A 26,768-nucleotide genomic window follows, 5' to 3' on the forward strand; every position below is an offset into this window, starting at 1 on the left:
AATGTGAGCTGATGCACTTTGGGAAGAATAACAGGAAGGCAGAGTACTGGGTCAATAGAAAGATTCTTGGTAGTGTGAATGTGCAGAGGGATATTGGAGTCCATATACATAGATCCCTGAAAGTTGCCACCCAGGTGGATAGTGCTGTTAAGAAGGCATATAGTGTGTTAGGTTTCACTCGTGGAGGGATGGAGTTCCAGAGACGCAGTATCATGTTGCAACTATACAAAACGCTGGTGCGGCCACACTTGGATGTACAGTTCTGGTCGCCATATTTCAGGAAGGATGTGGAAGCATTGGAAAAGGTGTAGAGGAGATTTACCAGGAAGTTGCCTGGTCTGGAGGGAAGGTCTTATGAGGAAAGGCTGAGAGACTTGGGTCTGTTCTCATTGGAAAGAAGAAGGCTAAGAAGGGATTTATGGAGACATACAAGATGATCAGAGGATTAGATAGGGTAGACAGTGAAAGTCTTTATCCTAGGATGATGACGTCAGCTTGTATGAGGGGGCATAACTACAAATTGAGGGGTGATAGATTTAAAACAGATGGCAGGTGTTTTACACAGAGAGTGGTAAGGGTGTGGAATGCCCTACCTGCTAATATAGTCAACTCAGCCACATTAGGGAGATTTAAACAATCCTTAGATAAGCACATGGATGATTTTGGGATAGTGTAGGGGGACAAGCTGAGAATAGTTCACAGGTCGGTGCAACATCGAGGGCCGAAGGGCTGTTCTGCGCTGTATTGTTCTATGTTCTATGTTCTATCTCTTACAAATAAAAAACAATAACAAAACACAAAGTAGAGCATTTGAATAGATGTAACTGGACGTAATAACAACGTGGATGAGATTTTCAGCAGTGTCGTTGGGACAGACACAATGTTGCAGAGTTTTAAGGCCAGTTTTCCATGGAGAATATAGCCCTCAATATCAGTCTGGGTGCTCTGTGATTCCTGAACTTCACTGAAGATTGAGGTAATCTCTGGTTCCTTTCAACTTTCTTTAATGCAATCCTAACCAATCATTACAACAAAAACTCAAATCCATTGATGACCAGGTTGAACTCCAACATTACCTAATCAACTTCTTCCACCTTTGAAGATATTACACCCTATTTCATCAAACCTAACCAAAGACCAAGCCCAATATTTAAAAACCTTTACTTTCACTGCAATTGTATACAAATTACACAGGTAGTCACTTCAGTTTGATTCATTCTGACCGCTCACATTCCTTCATTGCCTCTCACTGTCTCATGCTCCTCCACTTTCCACTCTGTTATCTCACTTTCCCCCCTTTTCCGATCTGCCCCTCTCACTTTCCTCCTTTTCCAATCCACCCCTCTCACTCTCCCCCTTTTCCAATCTCTTTCTCTCTCACACACACACTCTCCTACCTTTCCCACTCTGTTTATCTCACTCCCCCATCCCATTTTCTCTCTCTTGCCCAGCCAGCATCACCAACACCCCACAAACCTTGTATCAGCCAATCAAACTTTTCCATTGGAATAGTCAATCAGAACACTGACACGTGAGGGAGCAACAACCCTTTGCAAAACCCATTTTGGGCATTAAAAGAACTCCAGAGATTGCCGAGGCAGGCAGAGGACTATACCAGAGTGCATGCCTCTGAAGACAGACTGTATCAGTTAGGAGGAGAAAGTGAGGACTGCAGATGCTGGAGATCAGAGCTGAAAATGTGTCGCTGGAAAAGCGCAGCTGGTCAGGCAGCATCCAAGGAGCAGGAGAATTGACGTTTCGGGCATAAGCTTTATGCCCGAAACATCGATCCTCCTGTTCCTTGGAGGCTGCCTGACCTGCTGCGCTTTTCCAGCAACACATTTTCAGCTCTGTATCAGTTAGGACTAAATTAACTGGAGTTTAGAAAAATGAGGGGAATCTCATGGAAAGCTATAAAATTCCAACAGGACTAGACAAGGTAAATGCAAAAGGATGTTCTCATTAACCACAGAGTCCGGAACCAAGGGGTCAGAGTCTAAGGTTAAAGGGTAGGACATTTAGGACTGAGCTGAGAAATGTCTTCACCCAGAGAGTGGAGAACCTGTGAAGTTCTAAGCCACAGAAAATGATTGAGGCCAAAACCCTGAAATGCTTTCAATAAGGAGTTAGATATTGGCCTTAGGGTTAAAGGGATCAAAGGGTATGGGGGTGAAAGTGGGAACAGGGCCCTGATGGTCAGCCATTGTCATACTGAATGGCAGAACAGGCCTGAGTATATTTTTCAGGCAGATAGATTCTTGATGATCAAAAAGGTAAAAGGTTGTCAGAGATACACAGAAATGTAGAATTGAAGTTAAAATCAGACCAGCCATGATTTAGTGAATGGCTGGGCAGGGCTGAATGGCCTTCTGCAGCTCCAAGTTTCTATATTTTCATATCCTCAGTAACATGCAGGAGCCTACATTCATAGAACAGCACTTACTGATGAACAAGGGAGTCAGAAGGTATTGGAGGTGAGAGGGAACACAGGGTTCTTCGGAAACTATGCTACAGGCCCCATGATCCTTGGTGTAGATTCCATTGTGACTACTAACTGGACAGGATATTGTAGGTACTGCCGCTAGGTTAGGTTTCCACCCATGCTTACCTGTATCTCTTCTGTTCCACCGCAAAAACGTTGTGACAACATCTCGGCTCACTCCTCTCTGGGTGAAGAGGTTTCTACTCATTTTAGTCCTAAAATGTCTGTATCCTTCGACTATGAACCCCAGTTCTGGACTCCCCAGTCATTAGGAACATCCCCCCACGTTTAGCCTGTCAATCATCTTATTTAGAATGTTCCTGCTCTATCTTTTAGACGCATTTCATGTGCTTTTATTTTTTTTAATAGTTTGAATGCTTCCACCTGCAAAAAAAGATTTCAACTCTAAACCTTAAACTTTAAAGTCAGCCAATAGACATCATTCAGTCTACGTGTCAATACAGATGGTTTAGGACGTAATTGGCGATGTAGTTGATAGCCAGCATGGTTTCTTCACAGGTTGATCTGATCTGAGATTCAGGCAACAGGAAGCCATATTTGCCAGTATCACGGAGTTCAAAGGTGAACGAGTACTTGATGCCAAGGTCATAGGCCCAGTCATCAGAACCGCCAGAAGCAAGATCTATTGTGAAAAAAATTTATGAAAAATCAATGAAGCCATTTTTTTTAAAAAGATGTGTCACACAACTGTAGCAGTCACCTGAGATTAAGTAACCCACCCCAACCCTTGATACCCATTGGTCAGGACTTTGGGAGTCACACAGGGGGTGTTGAGTGCCATACTGCTCCATGTATTATATCAAAGGGCAAATAACAGCACAGAACCTCCAAAGAAACTGGTCACACTGGTGCCCCAGTTTAAAGGTTTACAGGATAGATTGGACCAGTATATGTCATTTGCCAAATTTAATGGTTTTCCCATCTAGAAAGGAGGCTTTAAGATTTGAGGAGAAGCAGGCAGTCAGTAAACTATTTGTAAATAAATTTCAACATCATGACGGACCCTGTGTTCCATCAGGTTTTTTTCATGTTGCATTATGTAGAATTTACACAATACTAGGCCATCCAGCCCAACTAATTTATGATGGCATTGATGCTCCACCAGAGCCTTCCCCCCACCAATCTAACTCTGAAGTTTATTTGCATCTCCTGCTATCCCTTTCACCACTATGTACTTATCTAGTTTCCCTTTCAAAAAGAAGGTAATTGTGTTATTTCCCAAGAAGGATATCTGTTGATTACTGCAATCCTCTCTTTACTAGATAAGCAAACCATTAAAAGGTGGAGATACAAAGAACTGATATAAATATCTAAGCATAGCAACAGTCACACAAACAATTCCTGGTTGATCAGGGACAATATCCTCACTTAGAGTCATAGAGATGGACAGCATGGAACCAGACCCTTCGGTCCAACGCATCCATGCCGACCAGATATCCCAACCCAATCTAGTCCCACCTGCCAGCTCCCAGCCCATATCCCTCCAAACCCTTCCTGTTCATATGCCCATCTAGATGCCTTTTAAATGTTGCAATTGTAGCAGCCTCCACCACTTCCTCTGGCAACCCATTCCACACATGCCCCATCCTCTGCGTGAAAAAGTTGCCCTTTAGGTCTCTTTTATATCTTTCCCCTCTCACCCTAAACCTATGCCCTGTAGTTCTGGACTCCCCCACCCCAGGAAAATGACTTTCATGGGGGTTGAAGAGATTTGGTATGAGGGAGGGGGTGCTTGGATAACAGGCAAAATAAAGGACGCCCTGAGTTGGCCTTCTTCATGGGCAGAGATTTAAAAAAATCCAGAAACTAAAACAAGAAATAACATAGGGAGGGAGAAACTGAATACAAGAGAATGAGGGAGGAAGAGAAAGAAAAGCTCAAAGATCTAAGTTGTGAGAGAAACCATTAGTCCATACTCCACCACCCAAATCCTGACATCAGAAATAAACTAAATCAGTGTCCCAGTTTGCCCATCACAGAGTTCAAAGGTGAACGAGTACTTGATGCCAAAGTCATAGGCCCAATCATCAGAACCTCCAGAAGCGTGAAAAAAATTTATGAAAAATCAATGAAGCCATCTTTCCTTAATAACTTAATAAACTCATCCTGACTTAGTCCTGATAAAGTGGATTCACAACCAAGCTTTGCTGCTTATTCTGATCCTGGGGGAGCTAAGACACCCAAAATCTTACAGGGGCTTTAAACACCAATTGAAACAACAATATCGGGACAGCAGGAACAGGGGTAGGTCAGTCACTGAGAGAGGGACTTCATAGAAGAGCTACATCGTGAAAGTAGACCACTGAGTCCATGCCAACCCACCAAAGAGCATCCCAGGCAGACCCCTCCCCTCTACCAGTAATTCTAAATTCCTCATGGCTAATCCACCTAACCTACACCTCCCTGAACACTATGGGCAATTTAGCAAGGCCTAGCCACCCTAACCTGCATATCTTTGGACTGTGGGAGGAAACCCATGCAGAGAAGGTGCAACTCCATGCAGGCAGTCACACAAGACAGGAATCAAACCCAGTCCCTGGCACTGTGAGGCAGCAGTGCTAACCACTGAGCCACCATGCTGCCCAATTTGTTTGAATTAAGACATGAGCAATGATGTTGCAATGACTTTAAATTTACGTAGCATCAAAGCTGGAAGTGTAATGGGATGTTGGCAGGGGTGTGGATGGCCTTGTAGTATTATCTATAGGCCATTACTCAAAGACCTGGGTAATGTTCTCAATTTGAATCCTGCCATAGGTGAGACTGGAAATTAAACTCAATAAAAAATTTGAAATTAATGATGACCGTTGCTGATTGTCAGGAAAACCTATCTAATTCACTAACGTCCTTTGGGGGAAGGAAACTGTCATCCTTACCTGGTCTGGCCTACATGTGACTCCAGACCCACAGCAATGCGGTTGACTCACAAATGCGCTCTGGGCAATAAATGCTGGCCTAGCCAGCAATACCCATATCTGAGAATGAATTTTAATAAAAAGAGACTGGAAAATCTCACAGTCTGCGTGTACAGGTACTTTCAGTGGGTTATGAGCAAACGTAACTGGCACTTTACAGTGCTTTCACATCTAGTTGATGCTTTTGCGAAACAATTAAATTAATCAAGCTGCAGCCTTCATGTTCAGCTGTGGCTTTCAAGGTGGAGAAAGTATTTAACTATCAAAGCTGTGTTGCTCATATTACATTTGAAAGTTGTAACCCTCCTCCCCTGTTTCTCCAGCTGTGGTCACCCAGCTTCCCTAACTCCGTCAATACTCTATATAGAGTCTCCCTTTGGGGATGGTGTGCCTTAAATACATTCAGTGTTCACCTTGGTTAGACACAGCTGAGACTGGATAGGCTTGGATTGTTTTTCTTGAAAGCAGAGAAGGCGGAGAGGGAACAGGATTGAGGTGTGTAAGGTTATGAGGGGTATGGGCAGGGTGAATAGAGAGCAGCTGTTCCCCCTTGGTTGAGGGGCCAATCACGAGGGGGCACAGTTTTAGTGTGAGGGGTAGGAGATTCAGAGGGAATTTGGAAGAGGGAATCAGCGGGTGGTGGGAATCTGGAATGCACTGCCCAGGATGGTAGTGGAGGCCAGAAACATTGCAACCTTGAAACAAAAAATTGGATGACCACTTCAAATATCATAACATTCAAGGATATGGGAATAATGCAAGAAATTAGCGCACCATTAGTAGTGGTTCTGTAAGTGCAGACTCAATGGGCCCGAGGGTGTTTTGTATACTGCACGAATCTATGAACTGAGTGCAGCCCGACACAGCAGGGTCAGAGTTAAAGGGGGTGACATTTCAGGGCTCCATGTCTCGGAGGAATGGGGGAGGCCAGGAAGCTGCTAAGCCCCCAGCTGACAATGAGCCTCCGGAGTCATCCATCAGGCCAACGTCGGCCATCCAATTGGAAGCGGCCGGAGATCGAGCGGCGCTCCCAAACGGAGTGCTCCTGCTGGAATAGACAGTGGAGACAACCACCAGACAATACCTTCTTCACCCAGAGAGTGGTGAGTATGTGGAAATCTGTCACAAGGAGAGACTGAAGCCAAAATACTGTATGTTTTCATGAAGAAGGAGTCTGATATCATTCTTAGAACTAAAGGGATCAAAGGGTATGGGGAGAAAGTGGGAAAAGGGCACAGAGTTGGATAAACAGATAAGATCATATTGAATGGAGGAGCAGGCTCAAAGGGCTGAATGAACTACTCTTGCTCCTGATTTCTATGTTTCTATGAGCATTGCTTTGCTACATGTGGCATCCTCCATTGAGACATTGGCTTGATGTACAAATCTACCTCAGCCTCTCAATCAAGGGTTCCTGGGTATAATTTTGGACTTGCAAGCACTTGCGTTGTCAATAACCCCTGCCAGGCACTGCCAGAGCAGGACAGCAGATAAACTGGAAACCAACAGGAATCAGCTCAGCTGCAGCGAGTCAGAATAAATGTTCCTCATATCAGCAGTGACTGCCTGCCTCTGAAGGCTCCCCCTCCTGATAATGACAGTAGCCATCCTATCAAGAGGCACCAGCACCTCAGAACGCCACTGTGGCACTGTGCAAAAAGTCCCTGTGATATTCGCACTCTTGTGACATCCAGGCCAACACCAAAACCCAGCTCCTAGCCACAGCCCAGTGAAAAGCGAGGGGGAAGCATCAAAACCCGACACACAAAAAATGAAAACACACCATTCTGGCACAGAATAGATATGTATTTTGAGTCTGGTGTTACTCAGCTGTTCTTTATTGTGTTGTTTTCTGAAAGATGTTTTTGTGGTGCTTACAAGTGGAATAAAGATCCTGTTGTTCAGTGCCAGGCTGCAAAACAATGAGACATCCATCGAGACTTTCACAGGCAGCAGTGTGCATCAGAGAGCCTTAAGCTGTTAGGGCAAAGATCTGATAAGGTCTTTTCCAAAGGCCTTAAAGCAACTCCTTTCTGCTGGAAATGCCTTAGGTTCAGAGTCTGTTTTCTCATTGGAGAACCAATTAAAGTCATTGAAATGTAGTCATAGAGGCATTTGTAATGGCCAAGTAATCATTGCTTGTTTGTTGCATGATGCCACTCATGTTGTGGAAATAATGATTACATAGGAGGAGATTCTACAACCACATTCTGTTTAATAGTAACATAATCAGGAGTGAGGTCTCTCAAATTTAATTGGCCTGATGAGATCAGAGCTTCTGGTGTGTATGGGTGTTAGCATTAGGGCAGCACAGTGGCTCAGTGGTTAGCACAGCACCTCAGTGGTTAACACAGCGCCAGGGTCCCAGGTTCGATTCCAGCCTCGGGCGACTGTCTATGTGGAGCTTGCACATTCTCCCTGTGTCTGTGTGGGTTTCCTCCGGGTGCTCCAGTTTCCTCCCACAGTCCAAAGATGTGCGGGTCAGGTGAATTGGCCATGCTAAATTGCCCATAGTGTTAGGTTTATTAGTCAGAAGGAAATGGATCTCGGTGGGTTACTCTTCAGAGGGTCGGTGTGGACTGGTTGGGCTGAAGGGCCTGTTTCCACACTGTAGGGAATCTAATCTACACCATCCCCTCTCCGCAGAACATTACAGCGTAGTACAGGCCCTTTGGCCCTTGATGTTGTGCTGTGAAACCAATCTCAAGCCCATCTAACCTACACTATCCCATTATCGCCCATATGTTTATCCAATGACCATTAAAATGCCCTTAATGCTGGCGAGTCGACTACTGATACACACAATTAGCTAAAATGCTGTAACTTTTAATGCAAATGATGTGAAGGTGCCAGGGGGGTGGACAAAGTCAGACGTCACATGACACCAGGTTATAGTCCAACAGGTTTATTTGAAACCTCAGCTTTTGGTGGGGAGCACCTTCGGCAGGTAACGAAGGGGCAACGCTCCGAGAGCTTACGATTTCAAAGAAACCTGTTGGACTATCACCTGGTGTCACGTAACTTCTGCCTTTTTAATGCAGAGATATTGCAGGAGCATTAACCTATTTAAATGACCCTAGAAATGAGGGATGAAATAAAAGGAAGATTGAATAAACTTCTTATAACCCGCTTCTACAGATGTGAGCACATTATCCTACAGCATGCTTTTACTTAAATTAAAAATATATTGAGTATTGTAGCAAGTGCAGCAAAGCAATCAGAAACTTAGGTTTAAAGAGCAGTATATAAGTAGCTACTATGTTTTCAAAGTGGTTTTGTAGAACTCAATCAACACAGTCCTACACCAACACCTAGCTTAGGGTTGGGGATGGAGGTCACAAAAAACTAGCAACATCTGTTAAACATCATGAATCGTTACCAAGAATCATTTAAACAAAAGATGCTTACACAGTGAGCTTGATCCAGAACCAAAGGTATACGGAGTTCCGTAAAGACTCTGCAAAGCCAAGACTGCATTCTGAGCGAGGTTAGCCTGAAAATAGATACACCAAGTATGAAACGTGATTGTTAAATATGACAAATATCATTATGCAAGACTCTGCAGGGGAAGACCCTGCTTTGAAATTGCAATAAGCATGGCTGTTCATTACCAAACTGTCTGAAAGTCAAATGGTGCAATGTCATAGAATCATACAGTCATACAACACAGAAGCAGACCCTTCCATCCAACCTGTCCATGCTGACTAATATCCTAGACTAATTTAGTCCCATTTGCCAGCGCTTGGCCCATATCCCTCAGAACAATTCCTATTCATATACCCATCCAGATGCCTTTTAAATGCTCTAATTGTACCAGCCTCCACCACTTCCTCTGGTAGCTCATTCCGTACACGCATTATCATTGAATATATTCCTCAGTTTCTCCACAATAAGTGTACACTGGAACATAGTCTTTGTATAATTCAGTGCTGGCAAATTGCTATGTTAAATTTAACATATCACATGCCAAAGTGTGAAGTGATACCTTTCAGAAGTAAAAATGAGGAAAGCCAGTATGAATTATTCAGCCAAAGATGGAGCTGGACTGTTCAAGCCTTGTTAACTTGCTGTTTGGAATTTAGAACTCTCCTTTTTAACCTCTGACCACAATTACCTCGATCTTGGTTAATTGTACAAGGCTAAGAGGGGGTGCAGCAACAGAGAAACTGGAAGATATTTCTGCACAAGTTGGTGAAGGTTGCAGGGCAGGTTTATTCAAACGTGCTTAATAAGATGTTCAGGAACCTAGATTTCACAGAGGGAATAAATCCATTAGCAAATCTTTAATGAGAGAGGGTGCAGAAGAGATTCAGCTAAATGCTACTACGCTAGTGGAAGTGATGGCCCTGTGGTATTATCACTGGACTATTAATCCTAATGCTCGGGGGACCAGGTTCAAATTCTACCATGGCAGAGTCTAATGATGACCATGAATTCACTTTTGATTGTTGGGGAAAAGCCCCATCTGGTTCATTAATGACCTTTTGGGAAGAAACTGTTGACCTGCATGTGATTCCAGACCCACAGCAATGTGATTGACTTTTAACTACCCTCTGGGCAATTAGGGATGGACAATGAGTGCTGGTCCAGCCAGTGACTCTCTCTTCCTGTGAATGATTTCTTACTGGCGGTAGTGTGGGGGAAAATAAAGTGGAAAAAAAAAAGGCATATCCGAGGTTCTGATCACTTTGAGAGCTGGATCAGTGTGTGAAAGACTCTCCATTTTTGTGTGTTAGGGAGAGGAGGAGACTGACTTCTGAACTGCCTGGACCACACAGTCAGTGTGTCTTATTAAAAAATAAATAAACCGAAGGGTCAGGGGTTCTGCTAACTCTGGGAGCCAGCTTTGAGCTAGCTGGATCAGTATCACGTACAATGCATGTGTAAATAGAAGGTGACTTGGTGACAGGATACCAGCGTCTGTGCAGTTATCCCAAATTTCTTCACCAAGAGAGTGGTGAACTGAGAAATTCATGATCACAGAATACTGTGGAAGCCAGGTTGCTGAGTAAAAAAGAGATTGACAAATTTTAAAGGCATCAAGGGACATGGAGAGAAAGCATTGAAATGGAGATTCAGCCATCAGCATATTGAATGGTCTGGAACGCATTATGAAAATGGGTGATGGAAGCCAATTTAAGAGTAAACTTTAAAAAGCATTTTGGACATACGATTCACAAGGAACACCATCCACAGCTCTGGGGAAAGAACAGCGGAGTGAGTATAGTTTGTACCTCTAACAGAAAACAAGCAGAAGTTATGATAGGCTGAATGGCCTTCTTATATGCAGGATGATTCTAAGTCATGCACAAAAATCAGTATTTTCCAACTAATGTAAGATAACAAATGAAGCAGTGGCTACAGCATTGTGATTGGATATTTCAAAGTTTATCCAACCAGCACAGTTGTGACTTGAGGACCAAGAAGCCAACATTGAAAGACAGGAGACAGGAGCAGGAGTAGGCCATTCAGCCCCTCAAGCCTACACCACCGTTCAGTCTGGTCATGGCTAATCATTGAGCTCAATACCCTAACCTCACCCTCCACCATATCACTTGGCCCTTTTGGCGAACTCTAACTCCTTCTTGAAAACACAGTCTTTTGACTTCACCCACATACTGTGGGCAAGGTCAATATTCCACAGGTTCACCACTCTCTGGGTGAAGAAATCTTTCCTCATTTCAGTCCTAAAATGTTTACAAAAACAGAAACTGCTGGAAAAGTAGGTCTGGCAACATCTGTGGAGAGCAGTCTGAGTTAACATTTGGGGTCGAGTGATCCTTTTCAGAACATTACCCTCAAGCTATGGCCCTATGGTTCTGGGTTCTCCCAGCATTGAGAACATCCTTCTTACATCTAACCTGTCACATCCTGTTAGAGTTTTATCAGTTTCTATGAGACCTCCCCACCCCCCACATATTTCTAAACAATGGCGAACTGACTCAGTCTCTCCTCATATATCAGTCCTGCTATCCCAAGAATCAATTTGATAAACCTGACAATTGTTATTCCAGATGTTTATTGAATTCAACTTTCACCACCTGCTATGGTGGGATTCAAACTGATGACCCTAGAACATTAACCTGGGGTTCCGCATTATTAGTCTAGTGACACTACCACGATGTCAATTCCCTTTATGTAATTATCAGTTAAATAGCTTTAATAAGTTATGAGTTCTTTTCTAAGAAGCAATTACCTACCAGCTCATTGTGGTTATATGCCAATGAATAGGTGTAGGAGTATGGGAACAAACATTTCTGTGAGTACGAATGAACTGTGAGATAAGCCTTGATGATTGAACTGTGGTTACGGATGAAGTCCGCAACTGCCTTGACTTCCTTTTCAGATTCTACAAGTGGTCCACAGTAGACATCAGAACATGGGTTATTTGAGGATCCGTTGGCTGTAGGTCAAGCAGATCGGAGACAGTTACAATTGTCATCTTTTACATTTAATATTATCTACCTCTTCCCCAAGTCATCAATAAAGAGCCAAATCATCCAGCCTCATCCCACACATCTACAGGCTTCCTCATCACCACTCCTCACCTGATGCTTGTGTCCTCCTAGGCACCATTTAGCTCATAGCTCTCAGGCACCACCACAACACAAACAGTCGGTCCAGGGCAGTGTTGAGGTTGGCTCAGAATGTTCCAGATGGAGGGACAGACAGCCTTCATGGCTCTGACGGAATGCATCCCAGGGTACTAAATGAGATGGCAGGTGAAATGGGAGATGGACTGGCGGTAATTTTCCAAAATTTGCTGAACTCTGGGGCAGTCCCAGCAGATTGGAAAGTAGCAAATGTGACACCACTGTTTAAAAAGGGAAATAGACAAAAGATGGGGAATTATAGGCCAATGAGCTTAACCTCTGTAGTGGAGAAGATGCTTGAGTCTATTAACAAGGAAGAAATAGTAGGGCATCTCAAAAGAAATTGTCCCATTGTACAGACATAGCATGGGTTCACGGAGGGCAGATCATGCTTCACAAATCCTTTGGAAATCTATGAAGACATTTCAAGCAAGGTGGACAACGGGGACCCAGTGGATGTGATGTACCTAGATTTCCAAAAGGCCTTTGGCAAAGTGCCGCACATGAGGCTACTACATAAGATAAAAATGCATGGTGTTAGGGATAGAGTATTGGCATGGATAGTGGATTGGTCAAGTGACAGGAAGCAAAGGGTGGGGATAAATGAGTGCTATTCTACCTGGCAACCAGTGACTAGTGGTGTGCCTCAGGGATCGGTGTTGCAACTGCAATTATTTACAATTTATATAGATGAGTTGGAATTTGAGACGACGTGTACAATATCAAAATTTGCTGATGAAACTAAGATGAGTGGCAGAGGAAAGTGTGCAGGGGACTGTGAAACTTCGCAGAGGAACACAGACAGTTTAAGTGAGTGGGCAAAGGTCTGGCAGATGCTGTACAATGTAAATAAATGCGAAGTCATCCATTTTGGTACGAGTAGCAGTAAAAAGGATTATCACTTGAATGGTAAGAAGATGCAGCCTGCTGCTATGCAGAGGGACCTGGGTGTCCTTGTGCTTGAAACACAGAGGGTTGGTCTGCAGGTACAACAAGTAATTAGGAAGGCGAATAGAATTCTATCCTTGATTGCTAAAATGGTTGAGTTTAAAAGCAGAGAGGTAATGTTACAGCTGTACAGGGTGCTAGTGAGGCCATACCTGGAGTACTGCGTGCAGTTTTGGTCTCCTTAATTAAGAAAGGATGCACTGACACTACAGGAGATGCAGAGGAGGTTCATTAGATTGTTTCTGGAGTTGAGGAGGTTGGTTTATGAGGAGAGACTGAGGAGACTGGGATTATATTCATTGGAAGTCAGAAGAATGAGGGGGGGATTCGTATAGAAACATATAAAATTATGAAGGGAATCAATAAATTAGAAATAGATAGGATGCTTTCAATGGTCGGTGAAACTAGGACAAGAGGGCATAGCCTCAAGATTAGAGGGAGCAGATTTAGGACTGAACTGAGAAGGAACTTCTTCACCCAGAAGGTTGTTCATCTATGAAATTCCCTGTTCAGGGAAGTAGTTGACATTACTTCAGAAATCGCTTTTAAAGCTAAGGTAGATACTTTTTTGAAAAATAAAGGAAATAAGGGATATGGTGAAAATGTGGGTAAGTGGAGCTGAGTCCACACAAAGATCAGCCATGATCTTATTGAATGGCAGAGCAGGCTCGAAGGGCCAGACGGCCAACTCCTGCTCCTAGTTCTGAGGCTCTTACGTTCATCAAGTTCCTCAGGCTCTAACTAAACTTAAGTTCTTTTAAAAGCATATTGCATGAGGTATCGTTAGGATAACTGGAAATTTGGGATCAACTCCTGTCCAGATTCAACAATTCATTGGGGCCTTTGGTACCAGCACACTGGGAATGGGAGGTAACGTTTAAATTACTTTAATTCTTCAACAGGGGGTCTCACCAGTTTAAATAAGCACAAAACTCTAAATCTGAGAACACATCATTACATACAAAGGTAGTTTATTAAAATGTGGGGACTTACCACACTATTGAGCATTGAAGTTTCTGTTTGGATCAGTTCCCACACAGACAGAGTTAAAATTCCTGGATCTTGTCTTCCTCCAAAGTCGATCCTATTGATAGACATGGTAATCAGGTGCAGAGATAGAGAAAACCTTCACCCTCTTGTTATCATTAGACAGAGCAGCATCAAGTCAATGGTGTACTGACATCTTAATCCAGCACAGTATCCAGAAAATGGATCAGGTTGGATTTCAGCCTCGGGCGACTGTCTCGTGGAGTTTGTATGCTCTCCCTGTTTTTGCATTGGTTTCCTTTGGGTGATCTGGTTTTGTCCCACAGTCCAAAGGTGTGCAGGTTAAATGAATTGGCCATGCTAAATTGCCCATAGTGTCCTGGGATGTACAGGGTAGGTGGATTAGCTGTGGAATATGCAGGGTTACGGGTGATAGGGCAAGGAATGGGTGTGCTGTTATTCAGTTAAAAATCACACAACACCAGGTTATAGTCCAACAGGTTTAATTGGAAGCACACTAGCTTTCAGAGCATCGCTCCTTTGTCAGGTGGTAGTGGAGGGCTCAATCCTAACACACAGAATTTATAGCAAAAATTTACAGTGTGATGTAACTGAAATTATACATTGAAAAATTGATTGTCTGTTAACCCTTTCATCTGTTAGAATGCCATGATAGTTTGACTTCTTTCATGTGTAAATCACAAAACATTTTTTTAAAAGGTTGCATTCTCGGGTTAGCTGTCAACAATGGTGATAGCTAGACAATATGTTGAAGGTGTCGGCCCCCTGTGTTCTCTGTCTATGCCATGATGTTTAGATTGATTCTAATCTAAAAATCTAATCTAATCACTTTTTAGATTTAAATCAATCTAAACATCATGGCATAGACAGAGAACACAGGGGGCTAACACCTTCAACATATTGTCTAGCTATCACCATTGTTAACAGCTAACCCGAGAATGCAACTTTTTTTAAAAAAGGTTTTGGGACTTACACATGAAATAAGTGAAACTATCATGGTATTCTAACAGATGAAAGGCTTAACAGACAATCAATTTTTCAATGTATTATTTCAGTTACATCACACTGTAAATTTTTGTTATAAATTCTGTGTGTTAGGATTGAGCCCTCCACTACCACCTGACAAAGGAGCGACACTCCGAAAGCTAGTGTGCTTCCAATTAAACCTGTTGGACTATAACCTGGTGTTGTGTGATTTTTAACTTTGTACACCCCAGTCCAACACCAGCATCTCCAAATCATGACTGTTATTCAGTGAATTCAATAGACTAACTGGCCTGTTTCCACACTGTAGGGATTTAATGTACAGCAAACATTGTTTTGCCTTTTTGGCATGTTACTTGACACCATTTACCATCCTATCTCTGGATAAATGTGGGACAATCTCTAGAATCTCTACCCTAAATTTATCCACCTTTTTATCTTCCATTCTTCCCTTAAGATGTTCCTTAAATCTTGCCTCTTTGGCCATGCTTTTGGTCACTTGTCTTGATAGCTCTGTGCGAGGTTTATGGTCAAATTCTTCTCTGACAAAACTCCTGTGAAGTATATTAGTGAGTTTAGGTTGTGATGTCCTAGCAAGTTGTAGTTTAGGTTGCGATGTCCTAGCAAGGTGTAGTTGCATGGATGAAAATTACAAGGCCGAGGGGTGAGAAAATGGGTTTAGGTCTCATTGCACAAAACACTGAATGAATTCAAGGAATTGGATATTGGATTTGGGGCTATTGGCAATGGATTTGGGGAAAAAGGAGGAGCAGGCTATTGAGTTGGATAATCAGCTACGATCATAATCAAAGGCTAAGTGGGCTCAAAGGGATCAAAGGGCTGAATGGCCTACTCGTGCTCCTATATTTTTTGTTTCTATGCTTCATGGAGGGGGTAAATGGCCTCCTTTTGGGCTATACATGTGCATGAATAGAAGACTTTCAATAAAGTCATTAAAGGTCTTGGTAACCATGAATGTTTTTGCAACCTAAGTAAGAAGACAAAGTCAAAAATCACACGACACCAGATTATAGTCCAACTGTATTTGAAAACACTAGCACTGGTGTCATATGATTTTTGACCTCGTCCAACCCAGTCCAACACCAGCACCTCCATATCATAAGCAAGAAGAGATCAGGGAACATTATGCAGGTGGATGTCGGTACTGCTGACCAGGAAGAAATGGGGTCGGAAGTCTGCTCAAGGACTAATAAATACAGAAGCTACAACAGTCGCATTCACCATCCCGCCCCCCCCTCCCCACCCCCCCGATAATGGCCGGGGTGGGAGAGAGAAACTGAGTCATTATCCATATGTAATTCTTTCAGGTGGATTTGCTGACTGAGGATTAGTACATAGATTAGAAATTGGGACTGACCGAGTCCTAGGTGGACTTTATAAGCAACACTGTAGCAGAAAGAAGAGACCATTGCAAGAGATTCTTTGGGATACAACTTGATAAACAGAAATGAAACAAGAGAAAAGGCAATCCCAATTGTTGGAAATATTATCTCCAAAATACCCCATGCAATCCATTTGATCCTTACCTCAGTCCAAGAATAGACATACCCATCTACATTTAGGACAGGAATAACCAGGAAATCCAACTCATTAAGAAGACAGTCCAGGAGAGAATCTGTTCCATGCGTTCTAACAGCCTGTGGAGTATATGTACCATTTTTATTGAATACTGCATTCGACCTGTTTCTCAATCTCTGTGTAAGTAAATGCTACAAGTGCTTTCAGTTTGTGCTACGAACCTCTTTCACAAACCACTGGCAAAATGCTGGGGAGATCCATTCCCTGGCATGGATCCCACAGTCCATGAAGATGGCGGGTTTCGGAGAACCTGTTCTCTTGCCAACCTTGAATGATATATTAGTAGACATCAACAGACTATAAGCTTCTTTATCAGTTCAACCCTAAACTCGACCAAGCTTTTGCAACACAACACTAACATGCAACAGCAGGCTGGGGCAGAGAGGTCCCAGACTGTCACACCAATAGTGAAACACGATCTTACCCGGAGGAGATAGATATCCCGCCCCTCATAGCTCTGTCCAATTTTAAGCCGAGAAATTAGGTTTGGATTTTTATTGGCAATGGTAGCAATCCAGGATTCAATCTGCAAATGATTATCAAATTTGAGACACTCTGGAACTTATTTGTATTATTACTTTGCATAAGAATGTCTTGTTAAAGGAAGATGCATTTATAAAGTCCATTATCCCTGTACTTATTTCACACCATTATCCAATTCGAAAATCTCTTCCAAACCCACATCCTCCCAGAAAACTCCTTTCATCGGTCTCTGGTGTTTTGCATATTCATGATTACATTGGATGTACAGCATAGAAACAGATCATTCAGCCTCTCCTGCCCATCTTGATGTTAATACTCTAGGTGAATCCGTCCCATTATTTCTCCATTTATGTCTAACATTGGAACCATTTATTATCATTGTGAGGATCCTAAGACTTTAAGAGGTTATTTTGTCATTTCTTTTTCTTTTGAATAGAGGTTTTAAGGAAAAGGTTCTGAGCAAATCTGCTAGAACCACTAGAGAAAACAGCTTGAGATGCCTTGGTTTTTTTTTAAAAAAAACATTGGAACAATAGAAGCAGCCTGAATGGGTGTGGTCAAGCTTCCACAGAACCAGGATTTTTAGTTTTTCAGTGGCCGCAGGTGTTGCTGGGGTCTCAGCAGTGTTTGAAACTGCAATAAATCTCTCCTGGCTGCTACACTCTCTCAGAAATTTCTCTTGATTTTGTTTTTCCTCTTGGGCAGCTGGAGTTTCCTGTGAGACAATCTGTTTCTGAATTTGCCTTTTGCTAAGGATGTGTTTATGGGATGCTACGATATTAGAACAGTTAATTAGCAATAGTTATTTTACCTATTATTCTGTTAAGTTTTCCAACAGAGTTACATTATTCCAATTCCTTCTTTCTTTTGTTGTATTTTAACTCTTGTGGATGAATAAAGTGTATTTTGCTTTAAATCCAATAATTTGACCAAATGACTTGCATCTGGGCTGCAACACTTTCTATTTATCTTTAAAATAAGAAAAAGTTAGAGTCTAGACTATCTTCTGAATATTTTGAGGGAGTTTGACCTGGTCCATAACATCTTCTCCTTCAAATACTTGTCTAGCTTGCTCTTAAATATGTCTACACTGTTAACTTCAATCACCCCCTGTTGTATTGAGTTCCACATTCTCACTATTCTTTGGATAAAGTTAAAAATCACACAACACCAGATTATAGTCTAACAGGCTTATTTGGAAGCACTATCTTTCGGAACACTGTTCCTTCATCAGGTGGTTATGGAGTATAAGGTGGTAAGACACTGAATTTATAGCAAAGGTTTACAGTGTGATGTAACTGAAATTATATATTGAAAAAGACCTGGATTGTTTGTTAAGTCTCTCATCTTTTACAATGACTATGTTGGTTTCAGTTCTTTCATTTGTAAATCGCAGAACTTTCTTAAAGTTATATTCTCAAGTGAACTTTAATAATTGTGTGATTTTTAACTTTGTACACCCCAGTCCAATACCAGCATCTCCAAATCTTGTATAAAGATGGTTTTCTGAATTTGATATTGGATTGCTTGGTGATTATTATACATTAATAATCTTTAATTATACTCTTTCTCAGATGAGGAAACCTTCTCCCTGCAGCAACTGGATCAGAACCTCTCATCATTTTAAAGACCCTTACACCTCAGCCTTCTTTTTATTTCAATATAAAAGAGACCCAGCCTATCGATTCTTTCTGTAGCCAGCCATTTCTGGGATCAAGCTTGTAAATCTTCACTGCATCCTTTCTGGTGTCCCTGTTTCCATTCACACTATTGTGTGCATTGCTGGTTACAAAACTGTGTTCGAACCGAAATTCAATACAAGTTTAGCATAACTTTGTTATTATTGAACTTCATTCCTCTAGCAATGGATTTATTGGTTTTATTTCTCCTGACCTTGCTAACACAAGGTGACACAATGTTTAGTGATGGCTTACCTGCACTTTGAGGTCCTTTGGTGCCTTTACCTCATCTAAACTTGTAATATGTGACTCTCGTTTCCCCTCTACAAAAATAAACTACCAAACACTTATTGTTCAATTTCATTTGCCAGTTATTGCTCAGCCTGCAAGTTTGTTGATTTCATCATGTAATTTGTTACTGCCCTTGTCCATATTGACTATTCCCCACAATATAGGTGTCATATTCAACAATACAGCTTGCATTTTGCTTTCCAAAGTCCAGATTGTAACGCCTTTCAGAGTCAGAAGGTTCAGGTTCAAATTTTCCACCAAAGATGAAATCATTCAGTTCAGACTGATATTCCAAGGCAGCACAGAGGGAGAACCCTACTGGGAGAAGTACTAACTTTTGGGTGAGCCATTTCTACCCTCACTGTTGGATATAAAACATGCCAAGGTATTCTTTGAGCAGGAGAGTTCTCCCATTGCTGTGGCTAACACTTCTCCACGAACAAAAAGTAAACAGATGATCTGGTCATTTATTATGTGGTGTTTGTGAGAACCTGCTATGTATAAATTGGCTACACTTCAGATATTGTGACAACATCTGCACCGCACAATATATGCATAAAGCTCTAAGATCATGAAAAGCTCTTATATCTTCCAATCTCTCTCTCTCTCTTTTATTTATTTAAAAGTCACACAACACTAGGTTATAGCCCAACAGGTTTATTTGGAAGCACTAGCTTTCAAAGCACTGCTCCTTCATCAAGTGGTTGTTTTATGTTGTTATTAGCGAGAACATAACATAGGAATGGTTTTGGAATACCCCAAATAGAAAGGAAGTTTAGTAAGCACTATGGAAGACCCTGTCAAAGGCTAGCCTCAATAGCATCCTCTGCCTCCTTCTCACTATTGTGAATATTTACAATGAGTTGTAACTGTCAGGAATGAAAGTTATATTAATACGTCACAGCGCTACAGGCTCACACCCATTTAACTCCTTCTGCTGAACAATTAGAGCAGGTGCATGAGGGTAAACTGGGTATTGTGACTGGCACAGAGGCAGCCAAAGAGAAATATAATTCAGAATTAATTGAGAAAACATATCAAAACTGAATGGCCTCTTCCTATCTTAATCTTATGACTGGCTAAGGTCTCACAGCACACTTTAAAGAACGACGACAGACAATTTAGTTTTTACCTGATCCCAGTTATGATAACTTTCATAATCATAACTAAATGATCGGGTCCTTATTCGGTCAAACTGGTTCTCAATCAAGATCTGCAAGTTCTCAGTTAAAATCCTGTGAAATGGAATATACCGGGAGTATCACTTTCTTTTAAAAGAAAAGGTACAATGAGACTATTATAATGATCAGTAAAAAGTTAATACAGGATCAGAACCTAACTCATATTGCAATCCAATCTTCTCCAGTTCAGCCTGGACATCTGAGGCCCAATTAGCACCCACCCTGAAATCCACACTCCTGTCTGTGGTCACCAAGTCAATTGAATGTGGTTGCCAAATATCAACCTGTGGACATAATAACACCACAATTAGCTTAGCTTTAATTAAAGAGGAGCTTGTGAATTAAGCAAAGTGAAATCATACCTTCCTAGTATGGGACACGTTCCTGAGAAATTGCAGGTGCTGGTCAGTTTCCGGAATCAGGCGAAGCACTCTATCCCTTTCAGGAATAAATAAAAAAACGTCAGACTTGGTAGATCTTCCAGCCTCCGTCAATTTCACAGCACATCCAGAGAATTTCCTCACCCCTGGTAACGTCCAGCCGGACCCGAGACTGCACTCGCTACAACTACACCCAGGAACAAAAGTATTTCCATAATTTTCCCAGGATTGACACTCGGTACAGCTTGAGTACATAAATACCGTTTCCAAAATCCAGACCAGAGTGCTGTCTGCAACACAACACATCCCATTTCCGGTTCAAACCTGAAATTTACGTATCATGTATTTGGAAACAATCAGGTGTTTTCTTAACACTGCTTGTAGATATTGGCGAGTATTTTAACTGAAGGATTAGGAATGTATCATTTCACTACTCTCAGCTCCTTTCCTATTCAGAGATTATCAGAAGGTACAGGATTAGCTCAGTTATCACTTTTTTTTCTGTTTCAATTCACTTCATTCTATTTCTAAAGCATTTCAGGGAGTATTGGCTAATAAGGAAACTGATAGATTTATATTGCAAGGACTGGTTGCTTGGGTATGTTGCCAACAACATCAAGTTAGCTTACTATTGGTTTCTTGTGGTAAATAACACCAGCTCCTGCTATTGTGCTGTCCTTTGGGTTTCTAAACAGAAAGCTGTTTACTAACGCAGCAAGTTAGCCATGGACTCAGTGATCAGTGTTCATGCCTTTAAGTCACACATTCGTGGACTCAGAGATATCGGATTGTAGTCATACAACACAAAAACAGACCCTTCAGTCCAACCAGCCCATGCTGACCTTGTTCCCAAACTAAACTAGTCCCACCTGCCTGCACCTGGCCCATATCCCTCTAAACATTTCTTATTTGATATATTTATCCAAATGTCTTTTAAACATCCTAACTGTACCCACATTCAGCATTTCCTGTGGACGTTCATTCCACATTCGAACCACACTTTGTGTAAAAAAAAATGCTCCTCATGTCTTTTTTGAATCTTTCTCCACTTACCGTAAAGATATGTCCCCTCATCTTGAAATCCTCCACCCTACAGAAAAGAGAGACGCCTGTCATTCACCTTATCGCTGCCCCTCATGATTTTATAAACCTACTGCTCAACCTCCTACGCTCCAGCGAGTAAAAGGTCTCAGCCTATCCAGACTTGAGGGAATGTGAGTGAAGATTAAGGTCACAGTCCAGCCTGCAGTCTTAAGGCGACTGTAAAAAATTCCACAGTATGTTTTCGAAGAGGAGCAGGAAATTTCTCCCTGGTGACCTGCACAATGTAGATCCTTCCGCCATCACATTAAACACAGCATAGCTGATCTTTTTGGTATCGATGTTTGTTTGATCTTGCTGTTCACAAGTGCTGTGCATTTCTTGCATTGCAATAGTATACCATCACTTCAAAAGTAATCAATTGGCTGTAAAGCAGTTTGGGATGCCCGCCTGTCACGAAAGGTGTTACATCAATGCACATTATTTCTTCCTTCTTTAAGGTAGATAGAAGCCTGTTCATTGCAACTCAATGACAAGGCTTTAGCTGAGAACATTTGTGAAGTCATGGGTAAGGCACATCGGAGTGCTGGTTCCCAAGATGTTGATCAGTATTGTGTGACTCACCACCAAGAGCCAGTGGAACCAGCTCAGCTCTATTTAAAACACTCACTGTCATTACAACCTGCAGTCTGCTCTTCAGTAACCTCAAAACGATGACGTTAATCGGAAGACTGGCATATTTTTGAACTCAATATTTTCTTCAATTTGTCACTAGGAGGCTGGAATATAGCCAATGTTGACAGACACCAGGATTGGGACCATCAACACAGAGAAACATAAGACAGAGATATTGAGTTATTTAAAGTTTAAATGCACTATCCTGGGGTTCTATCAAGATTACTGGAGAGACAGTATGCTTTCATCATTCTGTACCTGCGCTTCATTATCTTTGACATGAGGTAGGGAGGGGGTTATCTTGGTGAGGAATGGAATTCTGATGTGTTGTATGATTAGTACAATAGTAACATGACATTTTTAACAAGACAGCATCTCTCAGGCACAGAGCCAGTAACATTGCAGTCAGAGACAAAAACATAAATTGCTGGAAAAGCGCAGGTGGTCTGGCTCCTACATTTTCCTTTATTCTGCTGTGAGGAAAACCCTGAGTTTCAAAAGCTGATGTGCCAATAATTGAGAAAAACAGTCAACGTTTCAGGTCCAGTAACCCTTCTTCAGTCATGATTTGGAGATGCCGATATTGGACTGGGGTGTACAAAATTAAAAATCTCACCACACCAGGTTATAATCCAACAGGTTTATTTGGAAGCACTAGCTTTTGGAGCGCTGCTCCTTCATCAGGTGGTTGTGGAGAATAAGATTGTAAGACATAGAATTTATAGCAAAAGTTTACAGTGTGATGTAACCCAGTCCAACACCGGCATCTCCAAATCATGACGACCATCGACACCACTAACTGCCGGCTTAAAGTGGCGAGGATCTCCAAGAAGATCACACATTTTAACATTGAAATCAAGTTTCTAGAGAAATGCAGGAAACAAGGAAAGATCCCAAAAGAATTATGGATCACGAACCCGCTCAAATCGACCTACAACACAGACTAGGCAGAGAGACTTTGACACCGCACCTCTCGCAAACTCCTCAGTCATCTCGTGCACCAACGCTACAGCAGGCGCCACAACCTGGAAATTCAGATGGTGTCCACACACTCAGCCTGCGCTCAGGATACAGCAATATAGTTATGGGGCATTGCCATACAAGCAAGGCAACAAAACCACACCACGTACATGCACATCAAGAACAAGAAACTGAAGAAACTTGGCATCGCCACCAGCAGTAGCCAAGCCCACCCTGGCACATTATCACCACGGGGAAGTCGACCATCAACCTATGGGACCAGACCCTTCAGCTGGAAGAGATTTGAAGTTCTTAGTAGGGGTCTCAATTTCTGCCCCACCACCAAAATGGACCCCATGGTTCTTGCGGCAGACACAGAGGAATTCATCAGACAAATGAGACTCCGGGAATTCTTTCAAGATGCCAGCAGTGATCCCAGTGAACTCACCGAGGAACCGGAACAGTCATCACATGGATCCGTTGAGGAGCGAGCGAAGAAGAGGTCAACTTGGTTCCCACCAGACGGCAAAAAGGAGAAAGTGAGGACTGCAGATGCTGGAGATCAGAGCTTAAAAATGTGTTGCTGGAAAAGCGCAGCAGGTCAGGCAGCCTCCAAGGAGCAGGAGAATCAATGTTTCAGGCATAAGCCTTTCTAAGTCTGTAGAAGGGCTTATGCCCGAAACGTCGATTCTCCTGCTCCTTGGATGCTGCCTGGCCTGCTGCGCTTTTCCAGCAACACATTTTTAAGCTCCCACCAGAGGGCCACCACCCTGGGCCTGACATGTATGCTCAAATCGTCAGGAAATATATAAATGCCAGACTCATCAGCCGTACCCACAAGGTAGAGCAAAACATCACCCGTTCACAACGCAATGCCATCCAGGCTCTCAAAGGTAATCACAACATTATCATCAAACCAGCAGATAAAGGAGGAGCCATTGTCATTCAGAATAGAACAGATTACTGCAAGGAAGTGTACTGACAACTGAACAACCAGGAACACTACAGGTAACTACCAGCCAACCAGACCAAACAGCGCACCCGTAAAGTAAACACGCTGATTCAGGACTTTGGATCCAGACCTTCAGAGTTCCCTATGTGGCCTCGTCCTATGTAATTCTCACGTAGGTGACTTCTACTGCCTTCCGAAGATACACAAAGCCAACACACCCCAGTATCAGGCCCATCGTATCAGGCAATGAGACTCTGTGTGAGAACCTCGCTGGCTATGTCAAAGGCATCTTGAAACCCATTGTATAGGGGACCCCCAGCTTCTGTCATGACTCTATAGATTTCCTACAGAAACCCAGCACCCACAGACCAGTCGAACTGGGCACATTCCTCGTCACAATGGATGTTTCAGCACTCTACACCAGCATCCCCCACAATTACATCGCAGCAACAGCCTCAGTACTCAACACCAACAACTGCCAGTCTCCAAACACTATCCTACAACTCTTCTGCTTTATCCTCAATCACAACGTCTTCACCTTTGACAACCAGTTCTTATCCAGACACACGGAACAGCCAAGGGACCAAATTTGCACCCCAATATGCCAACATCTTCAGGCACAAGTTTGAACAAAACTTCTTCTCTACGCAGGATCTCCAACCAACATTGTACACCAGGTACATTGATGACATTTCCTTCCTCTGGACCCATGGCAAGGAGTCACTGAAACAACTACACAGTGACATCAACAAGTTTCATCCCACCATCAAACTCACCATGGGCTACTCTCTACTATCTGTGTCATTCTTGGACACATGCATCTCCATCAAGGATGGACACCTCAGCACCTCACTCTACCGCAAACCCACGGATAACCTTTAGATGTTACACTTCTCCAGCTTCCACCCGAAACATATTAAAACAGCCATCACCTGTGGACAAGCCCTATGTGTACACAGGATCTGTTCAGATGAGGAGGAACACAACGGGCACCTGGAAGTACTCAGGGATGCCCTCATAAGAACGGGATATGATGCTCAACTCATCAACCACCAGTTCCGACGTGCCACAGCGAGAAACTGTAATGACCTCCTCAGGAGACAGACACTTGCTGCGACCGACTGGGTATTCTTCACTGTCCAGTACATCCCAGGAGCTTAGAAATGACGCCATGTTCTTCGCAGCCTGCAACACAGTATCAATGAGGATGAGTACTTCACCAAGACCTTCCCCACACCTTCACTTCTCGTCTTTAAACAATCGCCAAACCTCAAACAGATCATTGTTCGTAGCAAACTGCCCAGCTCTCAGGACAACTCCATTCAACCCTGTCAAGGTAGGTGCTGCAAGACGTGTCAGAGTGTGGACATGGACACCACGATTACACGTGGGGACACCTCCCACCATGTACGTGGCAGGTACTCACGTGACTCAGCCAACATTGTCTATCTCGTACACTTCAGGTAAGGATGCCCTGAGGCATGGTGCATTGACTAGACCAAGCAGAAGCTACGGCAACGGATGAATGGACTTCGCACAACAACCAACAGACAGGAGGGTTCCCTCCCAGTCAGAGAGCACTTCAGCAGTCCGAAACATTCGACCTCAGACTTTCGGGGCATCCTCCGAGGCAGACTTTGGGACAGGCAACAACAAAAAGTGGCTGAGCAGAGGCTGATGGCCAAGTTCGGTACCCATGGGAATGGCCTCAACAGGGATCTTGGGATCATGTCACAGTACAGGTGACCCCATTGCGCTACTCGCGCTACATAGACACAGACACACACACTTAGAGACACACTCACCCATGCAGACGGTCTGTCATATGCTCACGTATACACTCCCACACTCACACATGCACCCTTTCACAGACTTCTACCCTTTTACACACACACTCACGCACATACACACTCTCATAAACACCCCCCCAACACACACACACACACACATACACATATACGTTTGTGGGGTGAATTTGTACTTGCAGAGTTACATTGTACTTTGCTCAAAAGCTGCATGAATCCATGTAAGATTCTGTAAATCCGTTTTTTAGATTAGAATCAGCCTGACCATTGTGGCACAGACAGCCTCACAGAGAGTAGCTCACACCTTCAATGCATTATCTGGGCTGATACCAACATGACACCAATTGTTAATGTTCACTTGAGAACGTACATTTTTTAAAAATGTCTGTGATTTACATATGAAAGAACTGAATCCAATATGGTCATTCTAAAAGATAAGAGACTTAGCAAACAATCCAGATCTTTTTCAACATATAATTTCAGTTACATCACACTATAAACTTTTGCTAAAAATTCTGTGTCTTACAATCTTATAATCCACAACCACCTGATGAAGGAGCAGCGCTTTGAAAGCTAGTGCTTCCAAATAAACCTATTGGACTATAACCTGATGTTGTATGTGCTTTTTAATCTTCTTCAGTCAGAGTTGCTCAGGTTGATCTTTGATTTTCATCATCAGAGTTTGCTTTTGGCGATGTTACTAGGTGAGTCTCAGATTCTGTTGGAATTGTATTCCCCTATCCCTCTACGTAGTCTATTGTCATACCAAAC

At 42.7% G+C, this 26,768-nt stretch overlaps 1 pseudogene; it reads right to left on the reverse strand.

Annotated features, from left to right (window-relative positions):
* Window positions 1-1,840: 1,840 nt before the first annotated feature.
* LOC140478716 (carboxypeptidase B-like) lies at window positions 1,841-20,863 on the reverse strand (annotated as a pseudogene).
* Window positions 20,864-26,768: the final 5,905 nt, after the last annotated feature.

The sequence above is a fragment of the Chiloscyllium punctatum genome, chromosome 6 (genome assembly GCF_047496795.1).
Source record: "Chiloscyllium punctatum isolate Juve2018m chromosome 6, sChiPun1.3, whole genome shotgun sequence".
NCBI lineage: Eukaryota > Metazoa > Chordata > Chondrichthyes > Orectolobiformes > Hemiscylliidae > Chiloscyllium > Chiloscyllium punctatum.